This window comes from Pleurodeles waltl, chromosome 10 (assembly GCF_031143425.1).
Source record: "Pleurodeles waltl isolate 20211129_DDA chromosome 10, aPleWal1.hap1.20221129, whole genome shotgun sequence".
Taxonomy (NCBI): Eukaryota; Metazoa; Chordata; class Amphibia; order Caudata; family Salamandridae; genus Pleurodeles; species Pleurodeles waltl.
The window spans coordinates 361,067,425-361,089,871 of record NC_090449.1 but is presented as its reverse complement, the minus strand read 5'-3'; positions in this window follow the sequence as shown (position 1 = coordinate 361,089,871).

Sequence of the window (22,447 nt, the reverse complement as noted above, 5' to 3'; positions counted from 1 at the left end):
AAGGTGTCTCAACTGTCTAAATATACTCCCAGATATTTGTAATATGGCACAGTTTCCAACAAAACATTGCTTAAAGACATCCTAGCTGTAGGAATCTGCTGATAACCTATCAACCGTATTTTACATTTTCCCACATTGATTTCTTGTTGAGTAGAGTTGACGTAGTTGGCCAGAATATTTAAGGATCTTTGAAGGCCCACCTTTGTGCAACTAAACCGGGCCAGGTCGTCTGCATATAGTAGATATGTTAATGGAATCACTCCTAGGTGGGGAGCATGAACATTTCCAGCATTCAGGGCTGGGGAGAGATCTGCCATGAATAAATTAAATAAGTGTGGAGCAAGCACACAGCCTTGTTTTAAACCAGAGGTTGTAAAAACTTTCCTTGAAAGCCTTGTGCCATCTCCGTTTTTTATTCGTACCCATGTGTCTGAAAATAATGAAATTATTGAATTCAAGAGAGGCCTCGGGAGACCCCTTTACTTTAATTTACTCCAGAGCAGATGTCTATTCACTTGGTCAAAAGTGGCCATGAAGTCAATAAAACTAAGGTTTGAGCTTCTGTGTTGCCATCTACTCCGCTCTGTGAGAAAGGAAGCTATCATTATATTACAAAAGCCTACCCCTTTTCTAAAGGCTGTTTGGTTGGGGGTTGGTGATGTTGTGTTTATCAGACCAGTCAGTTAATTCAGCAAGAAGCAGAGAGGTGTAGTTTTTTGCCTCTGCATCATGAAGTGCAATTAACCTGTAATTGGCTGGGATATCCCTATCGCCACCCTTGTAAATTGAATTGATTATGGAGCCTCGCCAACTCTCGGGGAGTACCCCACCCGACTGCCTGATTAGGGAACTTAGCACCTCGGACTAAAAGACTGCTTCTTCCTTGAAGATGGCTTGAGGTAGGACATTAGGCCTGGGAGTCCCTTTTCGACGGGCCTTAAGGAGGATTTTATATGTGCTGTCAGAAAACAAAGCTAGATCAACAGCCTCTTCGTTGGTTGCCGGGGATTGGAAGTTATGTCCCATGGTTACTGACTGCAATGTTGCTGGAATGTTGTTTCCAGTAATTTGATGATTTTTAAAAAAAATTGTCTTAAGATAATTTAACCAGTCATTCTCAGTAATATTTGAAGTATTGATCAGCTTTCTTCGGGTGTATAAATGATTAATAATATTCCAGAATTTCCTGGGATTTTTCCCTTTTGTAACGTGTATTCGCTTTAACCAGAAGAGTATCTTACATTCAGCTGTTTCCTTTCATGTTTGCCTTTTGTATTACTTTTTAGCACTCTTCAGTTGTTCCTAAAGATGTTGATTGCCTGAATATGCCTTCAGACGTCTTGCCAGTTTCCTTTGGACTTTCTTAAGAGAATGATATAGTTTTGAATGGCTGGCCAAGACGATTTGACTTGCATGTTGGAGAGGTCGAGATAGAATAGGGGTGGAAAGTTGATCAAACATTTTCTTTCTAAAATGTTCCCAAGCGTCCAGTATTTGAACATGAGTGTTAAGGCTATTCTGCATAATCAACTTAGCAAATGATGCTAAGGCTTCTATTGTATCTGATTACCAATGTAGTCTCTTTAGATTTGTTGTTTCTATGAGACCCACCTGTATGGAAGCACGAGGGTGAAAAGATGGAAATGACCCTTAGGTGAGAATTTGACAGGAGTGATCACTACGTGTGCTGTATTTTACTCCAAATTGTCGTAGCAGCAAAATCAAAGGTAAGGTGACTAACGCATAGTCTAAAATAGACCGCGATTTTGGGCCATAATATGTATGGCTTGGTGAAGAGTCGCCTGGAAATCTTCCATTTCGGGCCCGCAGTTTAAGATATTCCAAATAAGTTATTAACTGTTCTCCCTGATGGTCACGCTGTTTAACATTCAGTGTCTTCTGTGTCAGAACATTCCAGCATGAGTTGTCAATGCTTAGTACTTTATCATCCTCTTGGGCCTTATTTAGGTTTGAATTAAAGTCTCCAGTCAAGATAATATCCCAGTGTGGGTGAAGTTGGTGGTAATTAGTGATGATTGCCAATAACCTTTTTATTGTATCCCGCTTATGGGAAAAACTAGGGTGAATGTATGTGTTAACCAGCAACAATGGTGGTCTATCATTTAAGGCCCAATTATTATGTTTACCACTTGGCAGTCCTGTCCACTTGCAGGATCTCTTCTATGTCTATCTTTAGATCTAGTGGGGAAAAAAACTGTTTGACCCCTACTGGGCTGCCATGTCATTTATGTTTGACTGCCTTTATTTGATGGCACATGAAGGCCGACAACGGAAGATCCTGTTGTGTCCAGGTTTCCTGGATGGTAATTATGTCCATATGGTGCTAGGCTTTAGGTGGGAGACCATTTTCCAGTAATGATTTTGCATCTGCTATAGTCCAAGATAAAAGCCTTAATAATTTCAGTACTGGATTTACTTCAGATGGGAGCACTGCTCATGCAACATATGGAGTATTCAAAGCCTGAGGAAGCCAATCCCATTGAGAGTCAGCAGATGATTTATGGGATTGATTAGTACTTTGATTTCCTAGCTGAATAAAGGAGGTGCTTTGTGCCCCTCTTCAGACTGGTATGGTCTGCCTTACTAATGGCGGGGAGACATTATGACTCTAAAGCGAAAGCGGATATCTAACCGAATCTGGTCTACTTATAGCTATCCCCCAAAATTCAAAGAATTAGGGAAGGAAAGAATGAGGTGTAGTATTTCTGCAAATTCCCAGGTAGTTATGGTGGCTTGTGATTGGTTGTTACCTGTAGCTGGTAGAAACTCTACTGCAGTTAGTTCAGCTGAAGTCAGCATGTTAAGCTCTGGAATTTCTTTTAGTAGCCTCAAAAGTTTCTTCTGTTAAGAACGTTGTGACTTCCCTGTAAAATGTATTCTGGTCAAAGCAGTAATTTGAAATAAAAGCCTTAATGGTTGGAGGGCAGGAATTGCTGCTTCATGGAATTTAGGGCATTCGACTTATGCAATATTTTTTGACTTGAAGAACTGCTAGGACACGGCACTTCTATGGAACTTCCCTGGCAGCGTTCACCTGAGGATAGTTTAAATGAACTTGGATTTACCCTTCCTCTCAAGCACCGCTCCGCTGGGCCCTTCCTCCCAAGCACCGCTCCGCTGGGCCCTTCAACTCAAGCACCGCTCCGCTGGGCCCTTCCTCTCAAGCACCGCTCCGCTGGGCCCTTCAACTCAAGCACCGCTCCGCTGGGCCCTTCCTCTCAAGCACTGCTCCGCTGGGCACTTCCTCTCAAGCACCGCTCCGCTGGGAACTTCCTGTCAAGCACCGCTCCGCTGGGCCCTTCCTCTCAAGCACCGCTCCGCTGGGCCCTTCCTCTCAAGCACCGCACCGCTGGGCCCTTCAACTCATGCACCGCTCCGCTGGACACCGCCGTCTTTGCACCGCTCCGCTGGGACCTTCAACTCAAGCACCGCTCCGCTGGGCCCTTCCTCTCAAGCACCGCTCCGCTGGGCCCTTCAACTCAAGCACCGCTCCGCTGGGCCCTTCCTCTCAAGCACCGCTCCGCTGGGCCCTTCCTCTCAAGCACCGCACCGCTGGGCCCTTCAACTCATGCACCGCTCCGCTGGGCACCGCCGTCTCTGCACCGCTCCGCTGGGCCCTTCAACTCAAGCACCGCTCCGCTGGGCCCTTCCTCTCAAGCACCGCTCCGCTGGGCACTTCCTCTCAAGCACCGCTCCGCTGGGAACTTCCTGTCAAGCACCGCTCCGCTGGGCCCTTCCTCTCAAGCACCGCTCCGCTGGGCCCTTCCTCTCAAGCACCGCACCGCTGGGCCCTTCAACTCATGCACCGCTCCGCTGGGCACTGCCGTCTTTGCACCGCTCCGCTGGGCCCTTCAACTCAAGCACCGCTCCGCTGGGCCCTTCCTCTCAAGCACCGCTCCGCTGGGCACTTCAACTCAAGCACCGCTCCGCTGGGCCCTTCCTCTCAAGCACCGCTCCGCTGGGCCCTTCCTCTCAAGCACCGCCCCGCTGGGCCCTTCAACTCATGCACCGCTCCGCTGGGCACCGCCGTCTCTGCACCGCTCCGCTGGGCCCTTCAACTCAAGCACCGCTCCGCTGGGCACTTCCTCTCAAGCCACGCTCCGCTGGGCCCTTCCTCTCATGCACCGCTCCGCTGGGCCCTTCAACTCATGCACCGCTCCGCTGGGCACCGCCATCTCTGCACCGCTCCTCTGGGCCCTTCAACTCAAGCACCGCTGACACATTGGCAGAAGGGGCAGGCCCGGATCCGTGTCGAACAGGGCTGCACGATACACTCTGGGCACCAAGACTCCTCCAGTACCGCTGGAGTCTGTCATCCACTTGTGAGACTGTGGCTTTGCACTCCCCAGGATGGCAGAGTGGGCAAGCCACCCACTGTAGGGACTTGTGAGACTGTGGCTTTGCACTCCCCAGGATGGCACAGTGGGCAAGCCACCCACTGTAGGGACTTGAGAGACTGTGGCTTTGCACTCCCCAGGATGGCACAGTGGGCAAGCCACCCACTGTAGGGACTTGAGAGACTGTGGCTTTGCACTCCCCAGGATGGCACAGTGGGCAAGCCACCCACTGTGGGGACTTGAGAGTCTGTGGCTTTGCACTCCCCAGGATTGAACAGTGGGCAAGTCACCCACTGTAGGGACTTGTGAGACTGTGGCTTGGCACTCCCCAGGATGGCACAGTGGGCAAGCCACCCACTGTAGGGACTTGTGAGACTGTGGCTTTGCACTCCCCAGGATGGCACAGTGGGCAAGCCACCCACTGTAGGGACTTGTGAGACTGTGGCTTTGCACTCCCCAGGATTGAACAGTGGGCAAGCCACCCACTGTAGGGACTTGAGAGACTGTTGCTTTGCACTCCCAGGATTGAACAGTGGCCATGGAGGCCCCTCGTGGATCTGGCGTCGTGGATTCATGTGGCTGAGGTGCCCCCCCTTCCCTTCCCCCTGAGGTGCCTGTAGTTTTCCTATCTGATGCCCCTGCAGTGTTCTCTCCAATGGATTCGGGTCTCATGTGTGGGCTTTGCCCATGTGTTGAGGACCATTGGCCCACGTACAATGACAGAAAGCCAATTTTGACGGAACAATTTACATATGTGTATATAGTTATGGGATGTTCGACTTACTTATTTACTTAGCCTTACAATATATTTGAATTCCAATAACATATTATTTTGTCTTTGCATTCTTCCGGGGAGTTTGGGGGGTGTCACTCTGAGTTGTTGCTCTGCATTGGTGTGTAGGTAGTTGGGTGGGGGGGGGGTCGCGTATGTGTGTGCCCGTATTCTTTTCTCCTCCCCCCTCCCCTGTGTCGTAGGTGCAGTACTCACCGTTGTCTTCTGCGCTGGCGTTCGTGCTCCTGGTAGAGGAGCAGGTAGACAATTGCTGGTAGGATGTGTAGTTCTGGTTCCATGCAGTCCAGATTCCTCGTGGAGTGTGTAGGGTGAGCGTTTTCCCGTTCGTAGTCTGTTTCCGCCGTGTTTTTATCGGCGGGGCTCCCGCCCCGGAAAAGGTGGCGGATTGGTGAGTTGTGATAGGGTGGGCGGTACATTGTCTGCCGCCTGTCTGTTGGCGGTGACCGCCGCGCTGTTTGTTTGTCCCGCCGTGGCAGTCAGAGTGTAAAAGTGGCGGTCTGTGTTGGCGGTTCCCGCCAGGGTCAGAATTCAATTTTTTTTACCGCCTGCCTGTTGGCGGGTTGGGCGCCGCTTTAACACCGACTGCCAGGGTTGGAATGACCCCCATAGTAATGTGTTTTATATGTCCTGACAGTGAAATATTGCTAAATTAGTTTTTCGCTGTTGCAAGGCATGTCCCTCTCATAGGTTAACATGAGGGCTACCTTTAAATTTGATTAAAGTGTAGATTCCCTTTGGGAGCGGATGGACATGTGGAGTTTGGGGTCTCTGAGCTCACAATTTAAAAATAAATCTTTTAGTAAAGTTGATTTTAAGATTGTGCATTTGAAAATGCCACTTTTAGAAAGTGAGCATTTTCTTGCTTATACCATTTCTGTGACTCTGCCTGTTTGTGGATTCCCTGTCTGGGTCAGTTTGACAGTTGGGCTGGTTGCACCTCACACTAGACAGTGACACAAAGGGAGCAGGGGTGTAGCCCGCATATCCTGATGAGCCATCTGTGCTAGGAGGGAGGGGAGGAGTGGTCACACGCACCTGAAAGGGCTGTGCCTGCCCTCACACAATGCAGTCTCCGACCCCCTGGTGAGTGTCTGGGGCCTGGCCTGGGCAAGGCAGGATTTCACATGCCAAAGAGACTTCACTTTGAAGTAGGCCTACTTCAAAGGAGAAACTGGGTATAAGAAGGGCACCCAAACCCACAGATTTTAGAAACACTTCTGGAACCAAGAGGAACCTCTGCCTGGAGAAGAGCTGAATAGCTGAGGAAGAAGTGCTTCCCTGCCTGTGACTGTGCTTTGTGGTGCTTTCCTGCAGTGCTGCTTCTGCCAGAGTAAGAGGGCAAAGACTGGACTTTGTGTGCCTTCCATCTTGTGAAGAAATCTCCAAGGGCTTGATTTAGAGCTTGCCTCCTGTTGTTTGAAGTCTCAGGGACAGCAAAGACTTCTCTGTGCCAGCACCTGGAGTCTCTGGAGAGACTCCTGCTCTGACAAGTGGTGCCCTATCCAGTCCCTGGGCCCTTGAAAGGAAAGCTGGTGACCATCCAAGGAAATCGACTTCGGACGACTTCGGACCGACGCTGCTGCTGAATCCGGTGACACCGCCTGCACCCAACACCGTGATCTTTGCTGGAATGCGACGCTCTTCGCAGGCCCGATGCCGCTGCAGCCTCGTTGAAGTCCGCAACTCCGTGGAAGTCGCCACACCACGTCGTGACCGACGCCGCTCGAAGTGCGCGGATTCAACGTTTCGCACAGACGCCACGATCCCCGACTTCGCGCATCGGCTTGTTTTCACTCTTCACCAAAGGTACTGTACTTGGGGGTTTACGCGACTCCATGTCCGGCGCCGCTGGTGTCGGCTTGTTGGGAACGACTCCGTCACGACGCCGTGTTAACACCTCATCGAAGTATTTTTATTTCTAAGCGCTATTTTTGAGTTTTATCTTTAAAAATTCATAACTTGACTTGTGTATGTTGGATTTTTGCCATTTTGGTCTTGTTTTGTTTAGATAAATATTTCCTATCTTTCTAAACTGGTGTTGTGTCATTTTGTAGTGTTTTCATTAAGTTACTGTGTGTGTTGGTACAAATACTTTACACCTAGAACTCTGAAGTCAAGCCTACTGCTCTGCCAAGCTACCCAGGGGGTAAGCAGGGGTTAGCTAAGGGTGATTCTCTTTTACCCTGACTAGAGTGAGGGTCCTTGCTTGAACAGGGGGTAACCTGACTGTCAACCAAAGACCACATTTGCTGGTGTCTCCCAGGACAAGAGTATATGTTGAGTTTATGTATATATGGGTGTAAATGTAATGGAGGTGTCATGGCATTGTGTATTGTTAGTTATGGTAAGTATTTCATCTTGCGTTGTCCAACATGAATATGTATAGTGTTAGATTTGTCCCCCTGATATGACTTATGTGTTCATCTGAATTGTGTCAGCTCGAGTTTTGATTGTGCAGACATGAAGTGTGTTCAGTTGTGCTACCTCTTTTGCAATTGATTTCGCATGTGTCCATTTAGGTGTGTGTCACGTGCAGCTAGTTGCTGTAGAGGTATGTCCATGCAGATGGAGTTGTACATGCTCTGCTGATTTGCACTTCCACATTGTGGAGAAGGGCAAGACATTTTAGTCTTGTACTGTTTGTCCCTGTGGCACATGTAGGGCCGGTTCCCGTGCACATGTTGTTTGAGGGGTGTGTGCAAAGTAATATGTGTCCCAGTGTAGCTTTCTTCCCTGAGTGTTCCTGATGACCCCATCCCTATTGACCAGCTATTGCTAGCATAGTGCTCTTTGTCTATTTGTCTCTCTGTGGTGTGAGTGGGCTGCCTAAAGGGGGTGTATTGTGACAGTGTTTGTGTCCGTCCTAATGCATGTTACATGTGTACAGGAAGTAACATGTACTTGATGCTCATGGCGTGCCCCCCATGTGATGTGGAGAACAGCACTACAATATGTTTTTAAGATTCATAATATAGGTAGATGTGTGTACCTATGGTTGGTAGCGCCCACAGCCACATTGATTTGGTGGTCCAATGAACAGCAGAAGGACATGTGTGATGGGCTCCATGGTGGCATCGGACGATTGTCCCCCTTTATACTGTCCATTTTTGCCTTCTGAGACGTAGTGGTTGGCCCGCCACAGTCACATTGGTGCTGTGCAAACTCATAATGTGTCCGGCAGAAACACAGGCTCCGCAGGCCTGTTTCTACTGTCTCATGACAGTGGTGGTCTGTGCTACCCGGCGGTGCCTTTGGGACCGCAGCGGTCTTTGCTCCATAAGCTTGCATGAGTCATAATACGGTGGTCCCACTGCCATTACAATGGTGGTCGGACCACTACCGCCACCAGGTAGTCCAGGGACAGCCCAACTTGTAATGAGACCCTTAGCCTTTTTCCAAAGTGAAGGTGGACTAACTCACTTGCTTCTCTATTCAAACTAGCCAGAACACATTTAGCAGCTGGTGGAAGCATATTTCATGAACCTTAAAACTGATTTAAATAATTTATCCAAAAAGTACACTTTCTATAAGGAATACATTCCAGTATGGGCCATATTTAAAATTTGGCACACGGGATACAAAATGTGATTTATATCCTCTCTGCTGTATTACAAAAGCCATAGGCTATAACGCACTTGTATAACACGATAGATGGACATCTGCCACATTTGTGACAGACTCAACTAAAAAGTTTCCGTCTTTAGTGCATATGTAACAGCCAATAGTTTTGTTTTCATAATCCCCATAATCATACTTTAAAACGTTTAAACGTCTGCCGCATTTAGCTGCAGTTTGCGTTCTCTTGCCACACAACTACAGAGCCCTCTTTTTACCTAAAAAATCAAATATGTAAACATTTGTCAAGTGTTCAATCTAAAGCCATACTTTGGGACTACGGAAAACTAGTGGAGTCTCAGGGTGAAATACTAGGAAACATATGAAAATTCTGCGTGTAATGGAGCAGCAACTACCATTTTCCTGGTAATTCTTCATTTGTAAGAAGACCATCAGAGATGCACTTGAAATACCGAGCAGTACTTCCTCATGGAGTAACCAATGAGCTTGACATTGCTAAGCATGGTGGACTGAGTTAAAAGGGGAATTAACAGAACCTCGTATTGGGGCCCTAAGTCACTATCCCATTCATCAGTAAGAAGGCTCAGTGGAGCAGATATTCTAACCTCAAACCATTAAAGTAAATTCCACAAAGAAGCCAATTCAGAGGTCCATGTAAAATATATATACATGTATACCAAGTTAGATGGCTTTTATTTGAATGCAGCTAAAAACAGTAAGTAGAAAGACTTAGACATGCTCGTTTCTGTGTTAGAGGAAAATGTATCATGAATCTGAAAGGAAGCTCTACGTAGGGGGTAATCATTGAGCTAAAAGCTTTTGGCACAATACAGGGCCGGAGAGGCCTTTCATTATCCCAGTCATTCTCTGGTGGGCCGGAGCCCTTGGAGGCGGTTTGAAAAACCCAGGGCCGCTCCTTGTGCCTCTATTTGTTTCCCCAGCTCCAAGATGTTATTTGTAGCAGTCACTGGAGAGGCTACAAGAGGCTGCTTTTGGTTCCCAAATCCCTTCCAGCCCCGATAGCATGGAACAAGCAATTCTATTCTGGAGCAAACAAGACGAAGCATTATTCAGAAGGAAGTCAGCAGTAAGGTAATTGTGTATCCAGTCGCAACATGCTCACGATTTTCAGGGTACAGTTAATCAATAGTGCTAGCATTCTCCCCTCTAATACAGGTAGCAAACAGTTCCCTTTATTTATTGAGATTTGAAACACACCTATATACCCTGAAGTATATTTTCACAACAGTCTTACCCAAGAAAGTCTATTCTGTTCAGCCGATTTCGCTATATTTTGCACAATAATATTAGACTGCAACAATAATTATCACCAGCATATCAACATATTGAAGGGTATATCAGGCATAATCCTTAGTGTGTCTCACAGATGCCCAATATGGAAGTTAGTAATAAATATAAGAATCCTTAGTTTGAAGTGAAAAGGACCTATTCCAAAGTATCTGCAGTAAAACGGGTATCTATTAGTAGACTTGTTGAATGGCTTAATATTACAAAGATGACTCTCCAATGGATATGTTTCTGAGTTGCAGATCACGTGCATGTTTTCAAATGAGATAATTAAATGTAAATCAGTGAGGAGCCAATAAATCAAGTATGATTTTCAGGAACATAAATCAGGTTTTCCAAGCACTTATGGATAACTGGATCTATAAATTTTACAAAAATGAAAAGCGGCATAAAATAGACTCATAAAATTGCCACTGTCACGCACGCACCTGTCAGCATTTTTGCAGAAAGTTCAAGCAACGGCACTTTTAGATATATTCTCCATCACAAATTTACATGAAGCAGTGTACCAGAACCAATATGCTAACTATAGTTGCCTATTGCTGTACCAAAGTAACACATATGTTATTCCTAAAAGACTGCTGCCTGTACATATTTTGTCCATTCTAAAGTGAGTTGCGATTTATAGCTAATTTTGATTATTTTCCCAACACTATAAACATACGATGATTCTAGTTTTCGGTAAGTCCTTGTTTCAACATTGCAGACGCAGATGTAAGTCCTCTGTGATCCTGGCTAAATGGGGTAATCCGTAAGAAAACCTATTTCATTATGGTTTTCTTCCCACATCTGTACAAACATTCCTAACCATTTTAATGCACGTTTTGATTGCTGCTAGAAAATTTTACAAAAAGTGAAGAAGGGGGGAAAGGGTTAATGGCTGTATCCCAAAAGTAATCTACCTGTTTTAATTCCCGTGGGCATCATTTAGCTGGAGTGCACACAGTGCTTGAAAAATCAACCATAATCGTTGGATAAAGAATATGAACACAGCCTTCTGTGTTCTCGCCCAGATATTTGGTATAAAGTCAGCTAGTGAGACTATGATGAGTTGATTTATTGTTTCAGTTAGTTAAAACCATAACAATTGTGCGTCTTACATATTAATTAAATACATTATGCTACAATTAAAATTCCTTTACAAAAATAAAAATCTGAGCTTAAAAGCGTTTCTAAACATTAACGTCTCTGGGATGCTTTTAGAGCAGAGTGTGCACAGCAAATTTACCTTTTAACTATCTGCAGACCTCTTAGGCTCCAGAGGCCAAAAGTGCAGGTGCTTGGATATGATGACCCATTCATTAATTGTCTAAAGATTTAAACAGTCTTAAAAGTGCTCTTAAAACTTGCAAGAGTTTAACCATGCTAATATGCTTGATTTACTTATCACCCCGACATCTGTAATACAACACATTATATTCTTAGACTATTTAACATTAAGGCCCTCGTTACGACCTTGGCGGTGGGTGATACAGTGGCGGTAATACCGCCAATAGGCTGGCGGTAACTACCACCAAATTATGACCATGGCGGTGATATCTCTGAAAGACAGCCAATGCACCACACTGACCGCCAGGGCGGACACAACAGTCACCACGGCAGTAGCCGCTTACAGCCAGGCGGAAGACAAAGTTCTGCCCACCATATTATGATGCTACAATCCGTCATCCAATGCCATCAAAAGCTTGGCGGAAACAAAGCACAAAAGTCAAAGGACTCACCATTGGAGACACAGGGAAAAACCACGCTGCCATGGAACCAGAACTGCATGTTTTCCCAATTACCTTCTACGTCATGCTCCACCATGAACACCAACGCCGGCAAAGACGACAACGGTGAGTACAGCCACCTAGCACACAATGGAGGAGGGGAGGAAAACGAGAGTGACACACATACACACACACAACACCCCCCCCCCCCCCCAAACACACACCATGCACACAACCAGCTGCACAAGATAATCAATTTGTCCACTATAATTGGCAAAATAATGCAAGGGCAACAGGAATTGATTACAGTGATTGTAATAAGATCAACATCAAAAATAGTAAGTTGATGTGGCAATGCAACAGATATGTACAAATGTGCAAAAAAGGGACACTGCCCAGTCCATAGTCCACAGGGGCCATATGGCCACAGGGCAAAGTCCAATGCCCCCCTCGATTCCTGCACCAATACGGAGCGAACACTGCAGGGGCATCAGTTGGCAAATAGGCTGGCACTTCAGGGGGAGGGGGGCCCTTCAGCCGGATGCAGAAACAAGACCACTGGTTCTGGAGGGGGCAACATGCCCATTGCTTTGTCCTGGGGAGTGCAAGGCCATAGTCTCTCAAGTGGGTGAATACCCCACTGGTTCTGGAGGGGGCAACATGCCCTGTGCTTGGTCCTGGGGAGTGTAAGGCCACAGTCTCTGAAGTGGGTGACTTGCCCACTGGTTCTGGAGGAGGCAACATGCCCTGTGCTTGGCCCTGGAGAGTGCAAGACCACCGTCTTTCGAGTGGGTGAATACCCACTGGTTCTGGTGGGGGCAGGCTGCACAGCAGCCCATGGAGGCTGGACTATATGGCATCTTCCGGTGGTCAAGGCTGCACTGTGTGGTGGTTGTGGGAGGCTCCTGTTCAGCCCCTGCACCCTCCGATGGCTGCACTGTGGTGGTGGTTGTGGGAGGATCCTGCTCAGTCCCTGCACCCTCCGATGGCTGCACTGTGGTGGTGGTTGTGGGATGCTCCTGCTCAGCCCCTGCACCCTCTGATGGCTGCACTGTGGTGGTGGTTGTGGGAGGATCTTGTTCAGCCCCTGCCCCCTCTGATGGCTCACTGTGGTGGTGCTGATTGTGGGAGGCTCCTGCTCAGCGCCTGCACCCTCTGATGGCTGCACAGTGGTGGTGGTTGTGGGAGGCTCCTGCTCAGGCCCTGCACCCTCTGATGGCTGCACTGTGGTTGTGGTGGTTGTGGAGGCTCCTGCTCAGCCCCTGCACTCTCTGATGGCTGCACAACAATGACTGGGTGCTCTGTGACAGCTACTGCTGCAGGCTCCTTCCCCTTTTATGTGGCTGGTGCAGGCTCCTTCCCCTTCTTTGTGGCTGGTGCAGGTTCCCTCCCCTTCTTTGTGGGTGGTGCAGACTCCTTCCCCTTCCTTGTGGATGGTGCAGGCTCCTTCCCCTTAAGTATTTGTGGCTGCAATCCTTTCCACCACAAGTAGGTGTTGCTAAATCTTGGACTGTGAACTGCTTGGCTTAGGTGGTTGGCTGGGTCCTTGATACTTTGGCCATACGTACAGGATGGAGGGGTAGGGAGGAGGTCAATCTGGGAAAGGAAAAGCCTTTTAGTGACATTGGGGTGGGAAGAGGGAGGAGAAATGGGAGTGGAGGATGAGGGAGTGGTTGTTGGAGATGTTTGTCTGCTGGATTTGGGTGTAGGTGCATTGGTTGTATGATGTTGTGAGATGGATGGCTGTTGGGTGTCTGAGTGCTTGTGTTTGTTTACTTTAGTGGGGGGCAGACACTGTGGGCGAGGACACAGGGGACGTGTGCATGGATGTTGTGGAGGTGTCTGCCAGTGAGGTGTGTGTTCTGCTTGGTGTGGTGATGATGCAGGTAGTAGATGATGATGTAGTGCACGCAGGTGTGAGTGTGTACGTAATTGGGTGGGAGGTGGAGGAGGAGGAGGAGGGGAGACAGTGGAAATAGTGGATGTTGCTGTGTTTGCAACTGCATGGTGTTTGTGTGAGTGCCATTGGGATGAAGTGTGGTGCTTGTGTTTGCCTGTGCTACTCTTAGGTGTTGTCTTGTGTGCATGCTCCTTTGGCTGTGTGCTTGGGATGGTTAGGGTTGAGGAGAATGGGACTGGGAAGTGGAAGTTGAAGGGGGGACAGTTGAAACAGGAACAATGGCTGCCATCAGAGAGGAGGCCAGAGCCTGAATCGATCTCTGTTGGGCCGCCAATCCACTGTGAATGCCCTCCAGAAATGCATTACATTGCTGCATCTGGGCTGCCAGCCCCTAGATGGCATTCACAATGGTTGACTGCCTTACAGCGATGGATCTCAGAATGTCAATAGCCTTCTCACTCAGGGCAGCAGGGCTAACTGGGGCCGGGCCTGAGGTGCCTGGGACGAAGGAGCTGCCCACCCTCCTGGGTGAGCGGGCACGGGCAACTCACTGAGGGGCTGCTGGGAGGGCGGTGCTTGTACGGGGTGGTGGCTGTACCTGTAGCTGGGGTGGTCACAGAGGTGTCCGCCACCACCAGGGAGCTCTGATCAGAGGAGGAATCTGAGTCTGTGTTGTCCCCTCCAATCTCCACCTTGGTGCTCCCCTCGCCCTCTGTTCCACTGGTGCCCTCACCATCTGTTGACTCTGCCTCCAGGGTCCTGTGGGATGCAGCTTCCTCTGTGGCTGGTGGCTCTGCTCCTCCGCCAAATTATGCTAATGCACAGAAGGACAGAATAACAGAACAAGAAAGGGGTAGGAGAAACAAAGGATTCACTGGATCAATGGCTGCACCAACACCACAGTTGGCGTATACAGTACCCTCATACACAGGGTACAGGCATACACACTATGCATTGCACTGCCAGTGATATTGCTAGCCATCAAGGCATGAGGAGGAGCACACACCGCCAACTGCAGCACACCTAGGATCCACGCAGCCCTGACCAGTAGTGGATGCTAACAAGCTAGGTAGGCAGCATTTCCCCTTCAGACCCTTAGCCACCAGAGGACCTACGCTGCTATGTCTGGCCTGGCCTAGGGGCACCCACTGACACACAACCACCACCTGGATACCACCCCACCAGCCATAAGTTGTAATGATAGCCACTGTACTCACCCCTTTATGGCTGCTGTGATGCCCTCAAGCGCTCATCCAGCTCTGGATAGGCCACTGCCAGTATGCAGGTCATCAGTGGGGTCAAGGTCCAACGGGAACTCCTTCCTCATTGGGAGGCCATCCCCAGCTGGGCCTCCATGGTTTTCCGTGCCCAGCGTCTCAGGTCCTCCCACCGTTTACGACAGTGGTTGATCTGCCTGCAATACACCCCCAGGGTCTTCATCTCCTTGTCAATGGCACACCATATTCCCTTCTTTTGATGGGCGCTGACTTGCAGAGGTAATACAGACAGGAGAACACCATTAGTCCACCCAGTAACACAAATGGCCCACCATACCCGTTTACATCCCCATTGGCACACACATAGCCCAGCACACAACGTGTACACTGCCAAGAGGACATCCACCTCCCCCTTACCAATGCCTTCACACACAGCTACATGCATTCATGCCACCTGCATTGTGCCCACAGTGTTCTCACCTGTTGGTCTGGAGACCCATAAAGCAGTCCGTACTGGGGTAGGACCCCTTCCACCAGTCTCTCCATCTCCTCAGAAGTGAAGGCTGGGGCCCTTTCCCCAGTCACATGGGCCATGGTGGGTTCCAGACACAGGTCACAGCAGCACATGCAGTGTAGGTCCTCTCCTATGGAAGGTCAGGAAACAAGTGAGGAATCAGATAGAAAAGGGCGGTCACGTCCTCCGAGGTGCATACCATCACAATCGGCCTAGATCACCATTAATAATGCTGCGTCACAGGATAAATAGGCATATACTCGTTAAATTGCACTGTTCCATTACATGTTTACAGATTGCAGACTACTGTTGTGGCTCCATTGTTCATTTTGTGATAGCCTCCTCAATCTTTTGTCCCTTAGATACCAACTGCTGCAGATGAATAGGAGATGGAGACATACCCCGTGTACAGACCCCTGGTGGACTTGGCTACACTGGAGGGCAGGCACATTATCCTCACCTATAGACTGGACAGGGCCATAATCACAGAGCTGTGTGCTCAATTGGAGCCTGACCTGATATCTGCTATTCGTCAGCCCACTGGGATCCCCCCTCTTGTGCAAGTGCTATCAGTTCTCCATTTCCAGGCAACTGGTTCTTTCCAAGTGACAGTGGGCTTGGCAGCAGGAATTTCACTGCCAATGTTCTCAATAGTGCTGACAAGAGGGCTGTCTGCCCTGATAAAACACATGTGCAGCTACATTGCATTCCCCTAGGTTGAGGATTTGGTCACTGTGAAGGCCGGGTTTTATGCTATGAGACATATCCCCAATATAATATGTGCGATTGACGGAACACATATTGCATTTGTGCCCCCCCACCAGAATGAACAGGGGTTCAGGAATCGTAAGAGTTTCCACTCCATGAATGTGCAGATGGTGTGCTTGGTGGACCAGTACATCTCCCACGTCAATGCTAAGTATCCTGAGTCGGTGTATGGTGACTTTGTCCCAAGGAATAGCAGCATCCCAAATGTGATGTCTCAACTACAGAGGCACAGGGTGTAGCTAATAGGTGAGCCTTGGTTCCCACCCAGTATATGTTGGTGAATGCCTATAGTGTTGGCCATGTAGGATAGTGTGTGGCTAAATGTTGTCCCTCAGTATTTGCAGGTGACTCTGGTTACCCAAACCTATCATGGCTGCTGACTCTTGTGAAGAATGCCGAGACAAGGGCAAAAGAACATTATAATGAGGCACTTGGGCAAACCAGAAGGATCATTGGAAGGACCTTTGGCCTCCTGAAGGCCAGGTTCCAGTGCCTCCATCTGACTGGTGGATCCCTATGCTACTCACCCAAGAAGGTCTGCCAGAGAGTCGTGGCATGCTGCATGTTGCACAACCTGGCCCTCAGATGCTATGTACCTTTTCTGCAGGAGGAGGAGACTGGAGATTCCCCTGTGACAGCAGTGGACCCTGTTAACAGTAAGGATGAGGATGTGGACAACAGGACATCTGTGATCCGTCAGTACTTCCAATGACACACAGGTGAGACAGTGCAACTTTAAATTTCAATGACTTTGGTTGTATTCTGTGTGGCATTGGCATGCTGGTTTTTTCCACTTCTATGCCCACTTTCTGTTACCTCTGGCTATTCATTTTCCAGATGTTGGCGATTTAACAAATACTCCTGGTGTGATCACAGCAGCTAGCTACAGGTCATTGATTCTATGCTCATTCAATGTACAGTTCATTTGCAATGGTTGTACCTGTTTCAATGAATACAAATTTGAACTACATGACATACTCAAAATCGATTTATATCAAAGGGTGTTTATTGTACTACTAATATATAGAGGAGGAAGTGCAATGGGATGGGGTGATGATAGAGGAAATTCCAGGGTATTGTTCCAGCCTGTTGGTAGCACAGGTGCATTGTCCAAGGGGACATAGGAAGGGGAGCAATGGCAGTTCAAGGTAGACAGGGGGACTGAGTGGGACACAAGGGGGACAATCAGGAGAGTCTCATTTCCTGGAGGGGGTCTTGGCAAGTGTCTCTGGCTTCTGTCTGGATTGCAGGGAACGTTTGTGGGGTGGTTCACCTTCTGCATGGGGAGGGGTGCTGGTGGCCTGTGGGTCATGTGGCATGGCCTCCTGGCCACTAGCGGCAGTGGAAGTGGATGTTGTTTTGTTTGTGGGTGTCCATTGTGAGTGCGGCCGTATGTACCGCCAATGGTTTACTGCCATTGAATGTCCGCCCTGGTGATTCATGGGTCATAATGTGATGGGCATTGTTCTGTTGGCGTAACGGTGTGGGTTTTGGTACCGCCACTTTATCACTGACCTTTGGGGTGACGGATTTGTGTATGTGGCTGTATTCTGTCGGATTGGTGTGTGTGTGTGTCATAATATGGTGAACGGGTATATGCCACCCCAGTGGTACGGTGGCGGACATCTGTGTGGTAGTAAGCAGGATTTACCACCAGGGTCGTAATGAGGGCCTAAGTCAACCTAAAGTGCTTTTGGTGCACTATGCATCTAAAAGCTGTAATAGTCCACTAGTACCAATGCCCAAAGTGGGAGGGCTATGTCATTTGTAAACACTAACAAAGATAGCGGATTTAGTTCAAAGGGATTAAGTACTGAGCTATTTTAATTAACACTCCGCTGTGCTAGGAACATGTGCAACAGTTTTTCCACAGCGATGTAGCCATGAACCTAACAAACTTGCAATTTAACTGCTGATTGTGTGGATTTAAACAAACTACCATGGCTGCTCTACAAGTGTGGACACCTCCATCATTAAATATTCTCTTAAGAAGCCTCCTCCGAAGGTTGTACAGACATGGACAAACACAGGTTATATGAATGAGGTCTTCCTTGTGGTGTGTGCAATGCCTGCATTGCTCTGGACTTGGATTCCTCCATACTGAAAAGTTTGCTGTAGTTGGCAAATTGCCCAATTGCATTATCATTAGCCGGTGTTTCATTAACGACGAGTACGATATGGAGAGACATGCAGCGGGCTCTAGTTTGACTTAGTGCCTAATGATCATCCACACATTCGAGCAGCACTAAATTTTGTTTTATTTTGAATGAAAGACAAGGATTTACTACCCTTGTTAGCACCTATTTTGATTGAATCAAAGGTGCTGCCTCCCACAGCTCCTGCAGATGTAATTGGCTGATAGATGACAATAGATATTTATTGTAGGCTGACTGCAGGTCGGTTTCCAAAGCCATCCAAAGGGCGCTGTTTATTTTATCAGCCGAGTGACTGATTTTATACCAAGTCTTTATCGCTTCAGCTTTTGCGGACAGATTTTGCCAAACTAACCCAAATTCCAAAAGAAACTGTACTGGCAAGGCCGATTGTGGTAATTTGAAAACTCGCATGTATACCTTAAACTGGATTTTGGCTATAAGTGATGCTTTCAAACTGTGCATTGCCACTGTTGCATAGATAAGTGTAGGGAACAATCTAGAAGAAATAACAGGTAACAATGGATGGAATCAGGCACCCTCTACCTGTTTTGCCAAAAGAGAAAAGGAATAAATTAAAGCAGTTGCTTTTTGATCCATCTATGTTTTCTGTTGATTGAAGGTGTCTCAACTGTCTAAATATACTCCCAGATATTTGTAATATGGCACAGTTTCCAACAAAACATTGTTTAAAGACATCCTAGCTGTAGGAATCTGCTGATAACCTATCAACCGTATTTTACATTTTCCCACATTGATTTCTTGTTGAGTAGAGTTGACGTAGTTGGCCAGAATATTTAAGGATCTTTGAAGGCCCACCTTTGTGCAACTAAACCGGGCCAGGTCGTCTGCATATAGTAGATATGTTAATGGAATCACTCTTAGGTGGGGAGGATGAACATTTCCAGCATTCAGGGCTGGGGAGAGATCTGCCATGAATAAATTAAATAAGTGTGGAGCAAGCACACAGCCTTGTTTTAAACCAGAGATTGTAAAAACTTTCCTCGAAAGCCTTGTGCCATCTCCGTTTTTTATTCGTAGCCATGTGTCAGAAAATAATGAAATTATTGAATTCAAGAGAGGCCTCGGGAGACCCCTTTACTTTAATTTACTCCAGAGCAGATGTCTATTCACTTGGTCAAAAGTGGCCATGAAGTCAATAAAACTAAGGTTTAAGCTTCTGTGTTGCCATCTACTCCGCTCTGTGAGAAAGGAAGCTATCATTATATTACAAAAGCCTACTCCTTTTCTAAAGTCTGTTTGATTGGGGGTTGGTGATGTTGTGTTTATCAGACCAGTCAGTTAATTCAGCAAGAAGCAGAGAGGTGTAGTTTTTTGCCTCTGCATCATGAAGTGCAATTAACCTGTAATTGGCTGGGATATCCCTATAGCCACCGTTGTAAATTGAATTGATTATGGAGCCTCGCCAACTCTCGGGGAGTAACCCACCTGACCCCACCCGACTGCCTGATTAGGGAACTTAGCACCTCTGACTAAAAGACTGCTTCTTCCTTGAAGATGGCTTAAGGTAGGACATTAGGCCTGGGAGTCCCTTTTCGACGGGCCTTAAGGAGGATTTTATATGTGCTGTCAGAAAACAAAGCTAGATCAACAGGCTCTTCGTTGGTTGCCGGGGACTGGAAGTTATGTCCCATGGTTACTGACTGCAATGTTGCTGGAATGTTGTTTCCAGTAATTTGATGATTTAAAAAAAAAATTGTCTTAAGATAATTTAACCCGTCATTCTCAGTAATATTTGAAGTATTGATCAGCTTTCTTCGGGTGTATAAATGATTAATAATATTCCAGAATTTCCTGGGATTTTTCCCTTTTGTAACGTGTATTCGCTTTAACCAGAAGAGTATCTTACATTCAGCTGTTTCCTTTCATGTTTGCCTTTTGTATTACTTTTTAGCACTCTTCAGTTGTTCCCAAAGATGTTGATTGCCTGAATATGCCTTCAGACGTCTTGCCAGTTTCCTTTGGACTTTCTTAAGAGAATGATATAGTATGAATGGCTGGCCAAGACGATTTGACTGGCATGTTGGAGAGGTCGAGATAGAATAGGGGTGGAAAGTTGATCAAACATTTTCTTTCTAAAATGTTCCCAAGCGTCCAGTATTTGAACATGAGTGTTAAGGCTATTCTGCATAATCAACTTAGCAAATGATGCTAAGGCTTCTATTGTATCTGATTACCAATGTAGTCTCTTTAGATTTGTTGTTTCTATGAGGCCCACCTGTATGGAAGCACGAGGGTGAAAAGATGGAAATGACCCTTAGGTGAGAATTTGACAGGAGTGATCACTACGTGTGCTGTATTTTACTTCAAATTGTCGTAGCAGCAAAATCAAAGGTAATGTGACTAACGCATAGTCTAAAATAGACCGCGATTTTGGGCCATAATATGTATGGCTTAGTGGAGAGTCGCCTGGAAATCTTCCATTTCGGGCCCGCAGTTTAAGATATTCCGAATAAGTTATTAACTGTTCTCCCTGATGGTCAGGCTGTTTAACATTCAGTGTCTTTTGTGTCAGAACATTCCAGCATGAGTTGTCAATGCTTAGTACTTTATCATCCTCTTGGGCCTTATTTAGGTTTGAATTAAAGTCTCCAGTCAAGATAATATCCCAGTGTGAGTGAAGTTGGTGGTAATTAGTGATGATTGCCAATAACCTTTTTATTGTATCCCGCTTATGGGAAAAACTAGGGTGAATGTATGTGTTAACCAGCAACAATGGTGGTCTATCATTTAAGGCCCAATTACTATGTTTACCACTTGGCAGTCCTGTCCACTTGCAGGATCTCTTCTATGTCTATCTTTAGATCTAGTGGGGAAAAAAACTGTTTGTCCCCTACTGGGCTGCCATGTCATTTATGTTTGACTGCCTTTATTTGATGGCACATGAAGGCCGACAACGGAAGATCCTGTTGTGTCCAGGTTTCCTGGATGGTAATTATGTCCATATGGTGCTAGGCTTTAGGTGGGAGACCATTTTCCAGTAATGATTTTGCATCTGCTATAGTCCAAGATAAAAGCCTTAATAATTTCAGTACTGGATTTACTTCAGATGGGAGCACTGCTCATGCAACATATGGAGTATTCAAACCCTGAGGAAGCCAATCCCATTGAGAGTCAGCAGATGATTTATGGGATTGATTAGTACTTTGATTTCCTAGCTGAATAAAGGAGGTGCTTTGTGCCCCTCTTCAGACTGGTATGGTCTGCCTTACTAATGGCGGGGAGACATTATGGGGGTCAAGGCCAGGGTTGGCGGGAGCACCGCCAACAGGCTGGCGGTGCCCCGCAGGGCATTCTGACCGCAGCGGTTTGGCCGCAGTCAGAAGAGGAAAACTGGCGGTCTCCCGCTGGTTTTGCGCTGCCCAAAAGAATCCTCCATGGCGGCGCAGCTCGCTGCGCCGCCATGGGGATTCTGACACCCCATACCGCCATCCTGTTCCTGGCGGCTCTGCCACCAGGAACATGATGGCGGTATGGGGTGTCGTGGGGCCCCCGTAAGAGGGCCCCACTTTGAATTTCACTGTCTGCATTGCAGACAGTGAAATTCGCGACGGGTGCAACTGCACACGTCGCACCTTCCCACTCCACCGGCTCCATTCAGAGCCGGCGTCCTCGTGGGAAGGTTGTTTTCCACTGGGCTGGCGGGCGGCCTTTTGGCGGTCGCCCGCCAGCCCAGTGGAAAACCCAGAATCACCACAGCGGTCTTACGACCGCGGTGCGGTATTCTGGAGGGGGGAACTCTGGCGGGCGGCCTCCGCCGCCCGCCAGAGTTAGAATCACCCCCTATGACTCTAAAGCGAAAGCGGATATCTAACCGAATCTGGTCTACTTATAGCTATCCCCCAAAATTCAAAGAATTAGGGAAGGAAAGAATGAGGTGTACTATTTCTGCAAATTCCCAGGTAGTTATGGTGGCTTGTGATTGGTTGTTACCTGTACCTGGTAGAAACTCTACTGCAGTTAGTTCAGCTGAAGTCAGCATGTTAAGCTCTGGAATTTCTTTTAGTAGCCTCAAAAGTTTCTTCTGTTAAGAACGTTGTGACTCCCCTGTAAAATGTATTCTGGTCAAAGCAGTAATTTGAAATAAAAGCCTTAATGGTTGGAGGGCAGGAATTGCTGCTTCATGGAAT